Source organism: Canis aureus, chromosome 35, assembly GCF_053574225.1.
Source record: "Canis aureus isolate CA01 chromosome 35, VMU_Caureus_v.1.0, whole genome shotgun sequence".
NCBI lineage: Eukaryota > Metazoa > Chordata > Mammalia > Carnivora > Canidae > Canis > Canis aureus.
This window is the reverse complement of record NC_135645.1, coordinates 24,277,679-24,293,218: the sequence shown is the minus strand read 5'-3', so window position 1 is coordinate 24,293,218 and position 15,540 is coordinate 24,277,679. Positions and strand designations below refer to the sequence as shown.

Here is a 15,540-nt window from a genome sequence, read left to right as displayed (position 1 = left end):
GCTTGTTTATGAGGCCGTAATGATAGTATGCATGGGAAATTCCATGAGCGAGCGTTTCTAATTTTTAAAGACTAATTTTTCCCTGGGCCATACACTGCCAGAAGGAGAAGTGGGGAGGTGCCAGGCAGTGGTTGTAGGGCTGACTCTGGCCCCTGACCTGCCTCTCTCAATTAAGAAATTTAGGCTATTGGGGGATGAAGTGTCACTTACCTTGATATGTTTGTTTTTCAGGAGTGTGCCATTGTTGAGGACCTGGAATTTATTCTTATGGGTTACTATTATTAACTTACTTTTAGTGGTGCCGTGTACTAGTGTCCCATCTTCCATCTGAATTTTCAGAAACACCCACAGAAGTAGGCTGGTCTTGGTCTGTACTAATATTTGAGAATTCACAATCCTGCAAGGCTGTTGGGCCCAATCCTGGCTTCTATCATATCTATCACCTTCTACCCACCTGGCCCTGTCAAAATTAAATACTTTTTAAAAATCTGAAGTCTCTGATGCTTGCTCATTCACCTCATATAGTCTATCTCAATACTTCTTAACATTTTTCATGCCAGAATTTATGTAGAACATGATACTGTATAGCTGAGAGGGCTCATTCCTAAGCAGTAGGCCAGGGTTGGGGAGTCGATTCTGGCTTCCATAAGCATTGCCCTCCCTTACAGTCACCTGGCTGTTTCTAGGACTGAGGGAATTTGTATTTTTCTCTGGCACAACTGTACCCACCAGGGGCACATCAGTGTGCTACATCAAAGGTTAGAAGCTCTGGCCCAACACTAGTACAATCACAATTGCAGGTGTAGCCAAGATATCCATCTATAAATATCTTTTAAGATATCCCCAGAGGGTGCCCAGGGTATTGTGAATTAGGGACAACTAAATTATTGTGGTTTGACCCTTTGCTCAGTGCAGTCTTCCACCATCGCCCTTCTGATGAGTATATGGATACCAACACTACATGTCCCCTGTCCCCTCCAGGTTAGCATGCTTAGGCTCTTTGACTGTGTTGCCACATTCTGATGCTTAGCATGCTTCTTCCTACCTACCACATTCCTAACTATTCCACATATCCCTAACCTCCCAGGAGCTGACAGTGGGATAAGTCTCAATTTTGCTACATCTTCTGCAGAGCTTAAAACATTGCTACTTATGACATGGTTGGAGGCATCACAGAGTGCAATGCTGAAGCTATCTGCTCATGTCACTGATACCCATGCCTTGACAACTGGCCTGAGTGCTATGCAGATATTGTAAGAGTCCTCTAGTCTTTTTTTAATTCTTTGGACTGTGTGGCACCAGGTATTCCTTTTTAAACAGAGTTATGGGAATCCCTGGGTGGCTCAATGATTTGGTGCCTGCCTTTGGCCCAGGGTATAATCCTGGAGTCCCAGGATCGAGTCCCACATCAGACTCCCTGCATGGAGCCTGCTTCTCCCTCTGCCTGTATCTCTGCCTCCCTCTCTCTCTCTCTCTTTCATGAATGAATAAATCTTAAAAAAAATAAACAGGGTTATGAGCATGCTTATCAATCTATCCATTTTTTTTTCAATTTGTTTAACAGCCCTTCAACAAATGCTGGTCAATGGAGATATAAAGATAAAAGACACAATTCTTGCTTTCCAGATGCTCACAGCCTAGTGAGGGAGACCCTAGGTATATAATGATGGTTTGCATGAAAAATTCCACATGAGCATCTTGTGAACACAATAAAGGTGGCCTTCACACTTGGAGAACAGATCAGGGAGATTTCTTGGCTGAAATGGGATGACTGATGAATTGAGTTTTTTTCCATTTCTTTGTTCTTTCTTTTTTTCTTGAGCTGAGTCATGTAGGATGCATGTCAATCAGGTGAAGGAGGGAAGGGTTCTAGGTAGCAGGAGAACTAAATCGAGCGAGGAAGTGTGGTAGAGAACTTGACATACTTCAAGTGCCACCATTTTGTTTGGTCATAGTGTCCTAATGGGCAGCAGCAAATGTGATAAGGATCCCTCTTAAAGCATTTGTGGAGGAGCAAGGGGAGACTCCCACGTTGGCCTGCAATAATCAGATCATACTTTTGAAATGAGTGTCTGTGGGATTCAAAACAATATATTATAGGAGGATGTAGGCTGTTTTATCTGGATGAGAGAGAGATTTAGATAGCAGTATGGGCCTGACTAGACTTGTTATGTATGGCTTCTGTGAGTGCAGGCAGCACAATTGGGTCAGGGAGATTGCATTCTGAATCTGGGTTCTTTCACTTATAAGACAGTGTGATCCTGGGCAAGTTACATGGCATCGCCAAACGAGTGTCTCATTTATAAATATGGTTCTCATTATGCCCACATCACTAGGGTTGAGGTTAGAATCAAATCACGCAACTGACTGAAATATGAAAGAACCTAACCTAAAACACCCAACAAATGTTAATTTCTCTTTTTTTTCGCTCTCCATTTTTTGATTCTTGCCTCCCTTCCCACCTTCCCTTTCTCATGAATCAACTTTTTATTAAGTAACACCTGTGAAGCATCATGCAAAGATCTGTGTGATCCATTGTGGTAGCCACTAGCCACGTATGGTCATGGAACGCTTGATGTGTGGCTAGTCCCAAATGAGACGTGCTAGGAGTGTAAAATACAAAAGATAAAGACTTAGTACAGGAAAAAAATGAATATGAACTATCTTGTCATTTTTTTTTTCAGTAGATCACACATTTAAATGATAACATTTTGGATATATTTTGTTAAGTAAAATCAAATATATTCTTAAAATTAATTTCACCTATTTCTTTTTTAAAAAATGTGACTACTAGAAATTCATAATTACATATGTGGCTTGCATGCATTTTATCTCTTTGGGACACCACTATGCTGGCTGTGGGGGACTCAATGGTAAAAAGAAATACTCATATTGTAGAGTTTGTAGTGTGTGTGTGTGTGTGTGTGTGTGTGTGTGTTGGAGGAGGTGGAAAACCGCCACTAATGAAAACCACAAAAGGAAACACAAAAGAAATTTTAAAACAACAAGTATAAAATTCCATATTGTAATAAGTACCGTGAAGAAAAGTTTCTGTGGGAAGGAGAATTGGAGGGCCTAATTGAGATTAACTGGTCATGGAGGCCTCTCTGAGGGGGAAACGTTTTTGCTGGGCCTTCAGGGAGGCCTTCCCACATGAAGTTTCCAGGCAGAAGGGGGAACAGAGTTCCAGGAAGAGGAAACAGACTGCCAGTCAATATTTATGAAGTCTACCAAACACCTGGCCTACGGTTGGCAACAGGAAAAAGTCGTGGGGCTTCCAGGCACAAAAAGGCCCCCTGTGTCCTTGGAGCTTGTGGTCTGGTGAGGAGATGGAAGAGGTAGGTTCCTGAGTGTGCAGGGTGGAGGCCACTGCCAGCCCTGGTAGTGTCTTTCCTCCTCTCTTCAGGCTGCCTCAGACCATCACGGACCATAGTCTTGGCTATGCAGCTGCCCTGAAGCCCTTCTTTCACTGTGGGTACCTCTCACATTTGTCCCTTTGCCCCTCTTCCCACTGCCCTGTTGCAACTCAGGCTCATCATCTTAGTCATGAGTAGTGGCAATAGCCTCTTAACCAGTTGCCTTGCCTCCAGCCTCTTGCTCCCTTTAATGTCTTCTATGCATGGCTGGCAGATTAATCTCCCTGAAATATCATTTACACCACGTAACTTCTTTTCTTCAAAGCTTTTACTAGTTTTCTGATCCTGGTAGAGGAGCCGTATGCCAGGTACTCTTCACTTTCCTGACTTTGCCCCCTTAACCTTTTCCTTCCATTGATAATGATAGTTCCCATAGAAGCACAGCTTACAGCAGGCAGGGCCGCCTCTTCAGTGACCCTGAGCAGCCTTTGAAGCCTCACCTCTAGGCATCTTCCTGTGTCTCCACTTCTGCCCTCGATTGCTTTCTGGGCCAGGCATGCTGGAGCCCTCAGTGTCTTGGGAGGCTCAGTTGCTCTGTGCCCAGGGAGGGGTAAGGGCATATAGGTAAGAGCCTGGGTTCTAGAATCAGTCACACCGGGTTCCAATCCCAACTCTGCCATTTAAACAGCTGTGAGAACATTTCCAACAAGTCATTTATCTTTTTTTAAACCTTGGTTTCCTCCTCTGTTAATACCAGGAGGCTAATAGTAATTTGTACCCCTTGGGGGTAGGTGGGCAGAAAAGACAAGACACTGTAGGTAGAATGTTTTGCAGGTACCCACTCCACACTAAGCTCTTCATCCATCACATTGTTTAAATGAATGTAAGCCACATACGTGCTGATTTACAGTGATGCCTCCAGAAATCTCTGGCCTTGCTATCTTTCTGCATCTCTGATGCCTGTTAGCAGCCTTTCCCTCCCCAAAGTCCTGTTATTGCTGGTTTATCACTGCTTTTGGCCACTTTTAAATAGATATCTTTTTTGACTTCTGTCAATGAGCAACAGGAAAAACAAAAACAAAAACCAAAAGGGCTTGAAGCTGCGAATATAGGAGACTGGTGGTTCAGTTACACCTCAGCTGTGACCCTGCAGGCAAGCCTCTCCTCTTCTTGTGTTCCTGATCATGCTTCATGAGGTCCTTCATGGAATTAGCCAGATCATGGACTTAAAAGTGTTACGCAAACTTAAGGTGCTATTATTCGCCAGTCTTTCCTCACTTGCTTTGTTGTTCCTGGACTTGGTATAAGACTCATTGTTAAAATGAGGAAGCAATGCGAAGTCTTCTCGTAGGAAACATTTAGATAGTGCTACAGGTAGACTTCAGGGAAACCAGCCATTGAGAATTCTTCTCACTTTAAATAAATAATTTTTAAAAATCACGAAAACAATTCTGACTCCCCCCCCCCCCACTCCATTAGTTCTGGATTACAACAGGATAGGTCACAATTCAAACAAATCAGGTAACAAAGAACACATTGTACTTCAGAGTCTCCTAAGTAATTAAAGACTCTTTTTTAAAGTAGGATGCTTTAAGTGGAAGGACATCTTTGGTTCAGGACTGACTTTTATATTTGCAGTCAAAGGCAGAAAGTGAGTAAATATGGCTCCAATAATGTTTCTCAATATTTTTAAACCAAGTCAAAAATCTCACATCATCTATTAGTAAGTACTTTAATATAAGTATTTAAAATACGTAAATATAATTTATGATATCTGTGATTTTGAGAGTATCATCTACATCGGGAATCACTGAATAAGAGACTTCATCTTTCTTTGCATTTATCTCTTTGGAAAATACAGTATGCAGTAGTTTGTCATCAAGAGCAGAATGTAATACCTGGAATTAGTGCATCGTAAACACTCGTGAAGTGAGAATAAATGAAAGTTAATAAAAAAGTAAGTTTTTAACAATTCCTTTATGGACACCAAAATATCTATAAATTACCCCGTCTAAATTACTGTGGTATGAACCTATAGGAAAATAAATAAAATCCCAACAGGAATTCAGAAGATGTCTTATATTTGTTAAACTCATTGAAGCGAACGATAAGGTTAATATAGTGACCATGATACTTGACCACTTTTATGACCAGTCCTTCCAACTCTGAGCCCCAAGACTCTTACTCTACTTGTTCAGAACTGATTTTCAGAAGAACCAGCAAAGAACCAATGATGGTGGCTCTGATGCTAGGAATCACGAAGAGGTTGGAAGAAACACTGAAAATCATCATTGACCAATGCTTCCAACCTTATCAAATATGAGATTGACCCATTTTTAACATCAGAGGACTTTTAGGACCCCTCCCTACCCCATCCAACAATGTGATTATGGCTATACTTTTACTATCTATTGATTGAGAAAAAAAGACATTTCATACCACTTCAGGTGGCCTCATACAATGGAACCTTGGCCCAGGGGTTCTCAGCTTATCTGATGAGACCAGTTTCAGAACAAATTTCTCATTGATAAATGAAGCATAGGGGCCATTTTGGTTAAGAAATAGCCAGTGTATTATTCAGAAAATAATACAGAATGTTTAACTATAGATTTGGAAATGTGACCTTGTAGTGCGATGGTAGTGCATCTGACTCTAGAAGTCACAGCCAAATCAACTCGAGATTTGTTACTCAGAGAAACATGCTCGCCTCTTTTAATGGATTTCATTAGAAAGGGGAAACAAATATTCTTGGATTCTTTTCTCTTATTTTCATGTGGCACTTTGCTGTCAATTTCTTCCCCAGCTTCATGGGTATTGCTTGAGAAATCTCTACCTCAAGCTGTTGCAACCCAATGGAATTTCATGCAACTCATTTCATGGGTTGCCAGATAAAGCATAGGGTGTGCAGTGAAATTTGAATGTCAAATAACACATGAAATCTATGGGACATATTTATGCCAAAAAATTATTTGTTGCTTATCTGGGATATAAATGTCACTGGGTATCTTGTACTTTTGTTGTTGCTGCTGAATGTGGCAAGTCTACCTACACATGTCCAAAGTGGTACGAAGTATTGAAGGGCAGGAACTGAAGATGTGGGTGACATTCCTCTGTAAGGTAGGGGCAAAAGCAAAGGTGGATATTTCTTTGGGTTAAAGTAATGACTTTCAGCATCAAATCAAGGGAAGGGGGAAGGGGTGGAGGGTAGGAGACTTCAACTCACTCTGACCCCTCATGTTCCTGTACAGGAATCAGAGCTTTGTCCATGGAGCCTAGCGAACTATAAAACTCTCCACTTTTTGCTGTTTGAATGTGAATTAAGAGAAGGCTGGAGTTTAACTATCAGAAATGCCTATTTCTCTCTCTCTCTCTCTCTCTTAGTTTTTCTCTCTCCTATACATTACATTCAAAATAAAACCGGGACCAACTGTTTTCACTTACTTAATTTGTAAAATTGGGTATCCTAGGATTTATCTTCATTCCAAATGTAAAACCCATTATTTTATTTCAGAATCATGCAGAATACAATGACAAAGTCAAAGAAACAGCCTATTTGAATGAATATTCACATTGAAATTCTGCTACCTCATAGCAGACTTGTGAAAAAGAATGAGTTTCATAACAGGTACTAAGAGTCAGAGTTTTTGCTTTTTAAGAAGTTAGAAAGAAAGCATTACAAATTAATTGTTGTTGCATGGGATTTTGTTTCCTTCCCAGGCACTGGGATTTTGAAGTTTTACAGAATTCTCTGATGGTGAATGCCAAAGTCCATTCTCCACACCACCCCCACCCCCACCATCACCACCTCAAAGTGACATCTCAAATGTTTGATTGTGAGGGAGAAATATTTAGAATCAGAGCATATTCAGGAATTAAAAATGGAGCACTTATGGTAGGCCCTAACAATTAGAAGAAAATTAAAACTAGAAAGGGGTAGCATGAGTTAGCTTAAGCGTAGGCGTTGCTTAGACTCATTCATCCAGCACTATTGAGTGCAAGTTTGATGCTTGGATGAGTAAGAAGCTCCTGGGTAGTGAGAAGAGTCTGAGAGTGAACGTGTGAGAAAGTGCTGTGGTAAAGGGATGTGCAGGAGCAGAGGGTGCAGTGTAAATTAAACTGGAAGTTCAAGATCAAGAGTCATCTTCAAGGCCAGGCCATTCCAGCTTTAATTTCTCCCTTGTGAGCAGTGGAGTCAAAGCTTGAATTTCTCAGGATGGCCTTGGTTTCTAATATGCCATTCTGTTGTCAGATCCAGTGACAGAAAAACTGGGTCTCTGTTTGACTCTCCCATGTATTTTCATTCTTCCCAAGTTTTTAAATGGAAAATTTCAAGAAGATCCAAAAGTAGAGAGGAAAGTATAATGTACTCGTTAGCCAGGTTCGACAATTACTAACTCATGGCCAATTTTCTTTTATCTATTTCCTCATCTACATTTTCTTCCCCCAGATCATTTTTTGTGTGTGTCAGAATTGTCCAGAGAAACAGAACTAGAAGGATGTGTGTGTGTATGTCTATATAAATATATGGAGGGAGTGGAGAGGGAGAGAGAGAGGGAAAGAAATTTAAGGAATTGACTCTTGCAATCAGGGGGCCGGCTAGTCTGAAATCTGTAAGGCAAGACAGCAGGGAAGAGTTGATGTTGCAGTTTCTACTGGGAAGCCAATCTGGACACAGAATTACTTCTTTTCTCGTAAGGCCTTCAAATGAGTAGATGAGCTCTCTCTCCCCACCCACCAGGATGGAGGGTAATCTACTTTACTCAGTATCTCCAAATTTAAATGTTGAATCTTGAATGTATCTAAAAAATGCCTTCTCAGCAATATCTGGGTGGTGTTTGACCAGAAACAAGGTACCATGCCAGCTTGACATAAAATCAATCACGATTTTGAAACAAATCCAAGATGTATTATTTGGTCCATAATATTTCAGTATGTATCTCTAAAAACCAAAGATTCTTTAAAAAAAAAAAACTTAGGGATCCCTGGGTGGCGCAGCGGTTCGGTGCCTGCCTTTGGCCCAGGGCGCGATCCTGGAGACCCAGGATCAAATCCCACGTCGGGCTCCCGGTGCATGGAGCCTGCTTCTCCCTCTGCCTATGTCTCTGCCTCTCTCTCTCTCTCTCTCTCTCTCTCTGTGTGTGTGTGTGTGTGTGCGACTATCATAAATAAATAAAAATTAAAAAAAAAAACTTAGACACAGTATCACCCCTATAGAATTTAAAATCCTGAATTATTATTATTATTCAAATTAGGATGCGAATAAAATCCATACATTGCAATTGTAGATACTACTCAGAAGTCTCTATTGGTATACAGGTTCTCCCTTTATTTCTATTTTTCTTAAATTTATCTATTAAAGAAACTAGTTTGTCCTGTAGAATTTTGCATCGTTTGGATTTTACTTGTTGTATCCGCATGATGTCGTTTAACACGCTCTTCTGCCTCTGAACTTTCTGTCAGTTGGTAATTATATAGAGCCTGAATCACACCTAAGTTAATTTTTTTTTGCAAGAGTATTTCATCTTGTTGGGTTATCTCTCTTGGATATCAGCCATCTTTATTATTGGCTGAATTTATCAATTCATTAGGGCTTGTGAAATTCTAAATTCTGTAATTTCTTCTGTATTTACTAGCTAAAATATTTATACAAAGAGGGATTTCCTCTCATTATCAATTGAGGTGTAGTTCTTACTAATTCTTTATCCTAGCATTTCCCAAATTGAAGTTGATAATTCCTAGGCATCTGCTGACATGTTATTGTGAGCAGGAAAAGAAGTCTGTAAACTTTGTATCCTAATAATCTAACTCTGCACTTTCATCTCAACAAGAACTGAGAAATACAAGCATATTCTAGATCACCTGGATGAACATCTTGTATCATAGTTCAACCCATGATATCAGTGCTGGAACTTACATTTCTATTCAGGATTGTGATGGACAAGAAACACTGCTTTAGTTATCAAAGGTTGATGCATAAAGAGTATGGACTTAATAAGCTGAACAACCTTTTGGTGGAATTTAATTTGAATAGAAAAATGAGCCATTTTGGGAATAAAATAATATACATATTCTGGACCAAAAATAATATGCACTGTAGCTGTCAATGCAATAGTCATGCTATGAAAGGCCATTTGTTTTAGCAGAAATAATTGTTATATTTGATTTGCATTAGTTTACTTGATTTGTGTTGGTTTTGTAGTTTTGCTCATATTTAATTTCTAAATTTGTTTCATTTTTATGGTTGTCCAAATATATATTTTTACTACTTAAGAAGGTTTACGGTAAAAACAACTTAAGTCAAGGTGCCGTGGTCACTTGGTAAGTTGAGCATGGGATCTTGATTTCAGCTCAGGTCATGACCTCAGGGTCCTGAGATTGAGCCCCATGTTGGGCTCTGCACTCAGTGTGGAGTCTGCTTGAGATACTCTCCCTTGCCCCCTACCCCTTCTTGCCCCCCCAACACGCACTCTCTCTCTCTCTCAAACAAACAAACAAAACAATTTAAGTCTATATAATGGCTCTGAAATATTTTTTTCTTTTAAAATATCTGTATATAGTCAAGTTTAAGAAACACTGCTTTATCCCATTCTGGCTTTCATAGGCTATTAGAAAATCTCACGTTCATGTAATTTGTCTTGTTAAGGAGTGACCCTCCTGCTGAGGGTGTTTGGAGTCCAACGGTGTGTATCTAGAGACCAACACCCCGGAACACTCAAAGAAAAAGAGTTGTACTGGGGAAAGGGTGTTTTGGGGCCTGCTGCCTTCCCTGACAGCATTTTAAACCACAAAACAGCAGGCAGCAGCTTCCTTGTATATTGTTCACTGGAGTCGTATGTGGTCTGGTAAATGGAGAATCAGGCTGAACCTATGCGTGACCAAAACAACTCTTTGGAAAGATGAAAAGCAGAACAAAAACCATGTAAAGAAGTCTTTTCTCCAAGTTTACCTGGGGATTTTATTGACATGCAGATTCTGACTCAGCAGGTGGGGTGGGGCCTGAGGAGCTACATTTCTAACCCTCCCAGTGGTGCTGCTGGCCTTTACCCTGTACGTTAACTATTTTCTTTCTATGTCATGGTCATTTTACTTGACTTTTCCGTGGGGAATGCGTATGAAATTCTCAGCACAGTGTTGGCGACAGAGTCAGCATTCAGTAAATGATTTTTGTTACGGTTGTTACAATTAGCTTTGGAGACATGAAGGGCAGAGATGCTGGGGAAGAGGATGGGGATTAGAGGTGGACAGGCTTGAGTCAAGATTCCAGTTTTTCCATTTACAAGCTTTTTGCCTTGGGCAGGTGAGTTAGCTTTTCAAGTTTCCGTTCTGTTAAACTTAAAGTGGGGAGGAAAATGTTATTTCATGAAATGGAGAGGACTCTAAATGGCTCTCAGGGTGATGGATGCTCTAAAAGGTAATTTTCTTCCCTTACTCCTTTTGGACATAGACTTGGGGTTGGATCTTGGGGTCCAGTCATGACACATGAGTCTTGGGTCTGGTGAGTGGCATTACAATCCCTATGAAATGCACCTCTTTATTATTATCTCGAACATGGGGATAATAATTATGAGGGTTAAATTAATTGGTGCATGTCAGGTGTGTTGGCCGGTAATAGGAACCCAGTCACTGTGAGCCTTTCTCTCCCCTCCCTTCACGTTGCAGTTGGTGAGGCTGACTAACCTATGACAGTGGCATAAGAGAAGGGCGCAGGGCTTTCAACTCTGGCTAAGTAGAATCATCTGGAGAGTTTACAAAAGAAAAAAAAAAAACCAAAGTAAGATTCTCAGGCCTCACTCCCAGAAATTCTGATTTAATTGGTCAGGGTGGGAACCAGACACTCTAAGTGATTTTATGGCTCCCAGATGTGTTGCAGTGGTAGCCACGTGGAGAACCACCGCTCTAGTAGACAGTGAAACCTTGATCACTATCACACAGCCCTTAGCGTTTCTCCTATTTTGCATGGCCCGCCACACCTTCTCCATCCCTGCTCCAGCCTTTCTGGTTGTTTCTTCTTATTCACTTGTGTAATTTGTATGCATTCCTGCAACTCCCAGCAACTCTGCTCCCACTGCTGCCCCTCCCTTGGCACACTGGGGTTAGCTCTTCTGGAGCCCATTACAATCAGGCAGGGCAGGGGAGATTCTGCCTGCAGTATCCTCCAACCCCGCTCTTCACATCCTAGACACACACGGAAATCACACCGGGTTCCAGCCCGAGGAGGAACGAGCTTTGAGACATTTATGCAGTACCTCCTATGTGGCAGGAACTTTACTAGTATAATGACAGTTTGTCCTCAGCTTTATAAAGTGGTTTTATTAATAGCCTCATTCCCATTTTATAGAAGAAACTGAGGCAAAGTTAAATAATGTGCTTCAGGTCAAGCACACAGGGGTAGATCTGGCCTTTGAATGCAGGTAGTCTGATTCCAGTATTTGGGTTCTTAAACCTTTACAGGGAATTTTATTTTTATTTATGTATTTTTTTAAAGACTTATTTATTTATTTTAGAGGTAACGGGGAGGGGCAAAGGGAGAGGGAGAGAGAAACCCAAGCAGACTCTGCCCTGAGCATGGAGCCTGACTTGGGGCTCAATCTCATGACCCCAAGATTAGATGAAACCAGGAGTCAGATGCTCAACCAACTGTGCTACCCTGGCCTTCTGTTCTACAGAAAGAATTTTAAGATGCTGATGCCTGGGTTTACCCAGACTAATAGAAGCAGAATCTCGAGGAGTTGCGGCCCAGGCATTGGTTTTCTCAAGGGATCCTACGTACACCCAGAATCAGAAGTAGGTAACAGTGTGCTCTTGAGCCTCCCTCAGTGACGCAGAACCTCAGAGTCTGTTGAAGACTCCTATTCCTGTTCTGTTCTCCCCCACTGTCAGCGATTTTTTAAAAAACTTTTATTTTATGACTGTCAGAGGCCCTTCTTGTGACTGGCATTCCTAAGGGGGTGTGGTAAGCTTTGGCCTCCCAAAGACGTCCACACCCTAATCTCCTGAAACCCAGATGTTACCATACATTGTCGGGGTGGCAAAAGTTGGCCTCTCTCCATGTTAGGTTTTCAGCTGGGACTCTTTAACAAAAAGACAACAAGAGAAAAGCAAATCTTTTAACGTGTGCAGAGCACATCATTTGGGGAAACCTTAACGGAAAGTAAGTCCAACCAGCAGCTTAGAATTCTGGCTTATAGAGTATTTTTAACAAAGAAGAAGAAATTTGTAGAGAAAGGATAGGACAAGATCAAGCCATTTTGCACTTTCAAGGACACCAAACTGTGGGAAGATAAATATATGGGAGGGAACAAATGGAGTAAGCTTTGTTTGCAGATTTCTCTGGTGCCATCTCTGGGCTGATAAGCATCTGCCTCCAGTGAAAAGGGAATTTATATCTGTATTTAGTCAGTAAAGGGGAAGATAAAGAGAGCTTTTCCTGCATTCCTAATTGCCTTCACCTCAAAACAATTTTTATGTTAAAGAGACATATTTTGAGGTCACATATTCTGGTTTCCTTCACATGGTAAGACATTTGGAAAATTTGATTAAGTTAAAGATTTGGAGATGAGATGATGGGGGATTATCCAGGCCAGCCCAATGTAATCACAAGGGTCCTTATGACAGTGAGGCAGGGGGATCCCAATCAGAAGGATGAGTGGCAAGAGAAGAATGGAGTCAGCATCAGCAAGAGAGAATGAGATCTAAGTGGGACCCGTTTCAGACTTCTGACCTCTAGAACCTTTAAGATGTGAAATTTGATTATAACTTGCACTACTTTGTTAAAGCAACAACAGGAAATGAGTACAGGGGTATTTTTAGAAAGAAAATTGCTAACCTGTACCCCAGAGATCTGGGTTCCTTTTCTGCCCTCTACCACTTACTGGTCGTAGACATTCAGTCAAGCTGTCAAATATCTAATGCCTCTTCTGTGAAATGGAACCAGTAAAAATGAGTAGAACTGGGCCAATGGCCTCATCCACGTCACATGCATTCTCTGCGGTAGCTTTGATCTTTCAGCTCAGCTCAGCCCAGCCTACCTCCGAACTCAGAAGTGGAACCACTATCCCCACCATCCCAAGCTGAGCCTGAGTGTTCTCACGTTGCTCTGTGTTATTTTATCACTAGCTGAAATGATTCTGTTTCTTTATTTGTCAGAGGCACTTACCAAAATCAGGTGTCATTATTTCCTAGATTGGGCCTAGTTAAAAAAAAAAAAAAAAAAAAGTGAAAATAAACAGTGAGACATACATTTCCTGACACCAAGAGACGGAAAGACCGAAGAGTGATTCTGCTGACATTTCCTCCCTTACGCCAACCAACATTGTACAATGTTCAGATATTGCCATACTGGTTTCAACCTCTGCTTATTTTATTTAATTTTTTCATAAACCGGATTTGAACATGACTTCTCCCTTGCCACCACTTCCGTTATTTGAGGGTGGGCACAGAGCATTAGGCCCACATTAACCATGTTTTTTTTCAAAATGGGAAGGTGTTCTATATAGAACTTTATTTGTTTGTACCTGGTCCACAAGTAATTGGCAGTGATCATGTCCAATGCGATGTATGACATATTTAATGTGGCTCCTTTTTTTCCTTAATAGTAATATCAAACAACAAACTCAAAAGATTTTTGTCTAAAAAGTCATGGGAATCTTACAGATGGTGTTTTTCCAAATCATAGTTCTGTTTTATTAGTTACAATAATGTGTACTTTATCTTTCTGAAAAAGATGCACATAATCTCAGTTGGATTTATTTTGATACAATAGTTAAAGTTAACAGTTAAATTTGTTACATTTCTCTCTTTCCCCAAGAGAAAAGAAAAACAATCCTTTTTTATGTTAAGAGGATTTGATCCAGAGACTTCTAAACCAGTACTTCGTGAACTGGGGAAGGGGATATGATTTTGCCCCTCAGGGGACCTTTATCAATATCCGTAGATGGTTTTGACATCGTAGCTGCGGGAAAAGTACTGCAGGATCTAGTAGGCAGAGGCCAGGAATGTTGCTTAGCAAACATCCTACACAGCACAAGACGGCTCCACACAACAAAGGGTTCCCTGGCCTGGAATGTCAATTGTGCTGCTGTTGAGAAATATTGCTAGACCAGTGTTTCTCAAACTTTAGTGTACGTGTGAGTCACCTGGGGATCCAATTACCATGAGGATTCTCATCCTACCTCACATGTCCCCAATGGATAGAGCTGGACTTGAAATACTGTCGTTGTTTATATTATATATATATATATATATATTTTAAAGATTTTATTTATTTATTCATGAGAGATACAGAGAGAGGCAGAGACATAGGCAGAGGGAGGAGAAGCAGGATCCATGCAGGAGCCCAATGTGGGACTCATCCCGGGTCCCAAATCACATCCTGAACCGAAGGCAGATACTCAACCACTGAGCCACCCAGGCGTCCCACTGTCGTTGTTTAATAAATATTTGTTTAAAGCATAGATGGAGAAATAAGAGAATGAATGGGTAAGCAGGCAGCCAAGAGCACTAGTTATCATCCCCAGATATATGTCTGTGCAAACTTAGAGGCACTTATTCCAAAGAAAGCTGAATTTCTTTTCCACAAAGCCAGCAATTACCAAAAGCCTTTCCCAGGGCAGGACATATTTCCTCAGATTAAAAACAACTTCTTTTCTCTGATGTCTCACACTGTCCCTTCAGACACAGGGTGAAAGTTAGTTATCTGGGTGCTCGCCAAGGCTGGATGTGTGTTGGATGCCGTGGAAAAAACTGGAGGCCCAAGCCCTGGCCTCACACCTGAACCTGCTCTCAGGGAAAAGGATCCAGATCAAATCGTATTTATGTGTGTGTTGGCAGCAGGGAGGAAGGAGCAAGTGGATGACTAGAATAGGTTTTTAGAGGAAAATCAGGTTAGAATATATTTCACAGAATTGCCTGGTAAGGCATGGACATCCACCAGTGGGCAACTGGTGGATGAGCTGTGGGAAGGGATGATGGTGTGGTTTGCAAACCTGTGAATTTCAAGAGCTCAGAGATTCATTAGCCCTCGCTGGCACATCATTTCCTTTTTTACACGTTCTTGGCTCTCTGGGCTCCTATGGATTAGCTTCTGTCTGCTGCCTGTCCACACACAGAAATCCAAAAGGAAGCCGAAATTTGAAATCTGATCCCAAAGTACCTCTCCTTCCCGAGATGGTTCCTGTGCTGTTGG

The 15,540-nt window shown here is 41.2% G+C and overlaps 1 protein-coding gene across 7 annotated transcripts in view; it reads left to right on the top strand.

Moving 5' to 3' along the window:
* Positions 1 to 15,540, top strand: part of TMEM45A (transmembrane protein 45A) — a 65,637-nt gene that overhangs the window by 21,561 nt on the left and 28,536 nt on the right. The window contains exon 1 of one of the 7 annotated variants that reach the window (XM_077884554.1): positions 6,451 to 6,473. The exons of the other annotated variants lie outside the window; for them this stretch is intronic. The gene's annotated coding sequence lies outside the window, so the exon portion shown is untranslated. Of the gene's footprint in view, positions 1 to 6,450; positions 6,474 to 15,540 lie in introns of those variants that run through there. 7 annotated transcript variants of the gene reach the window in all.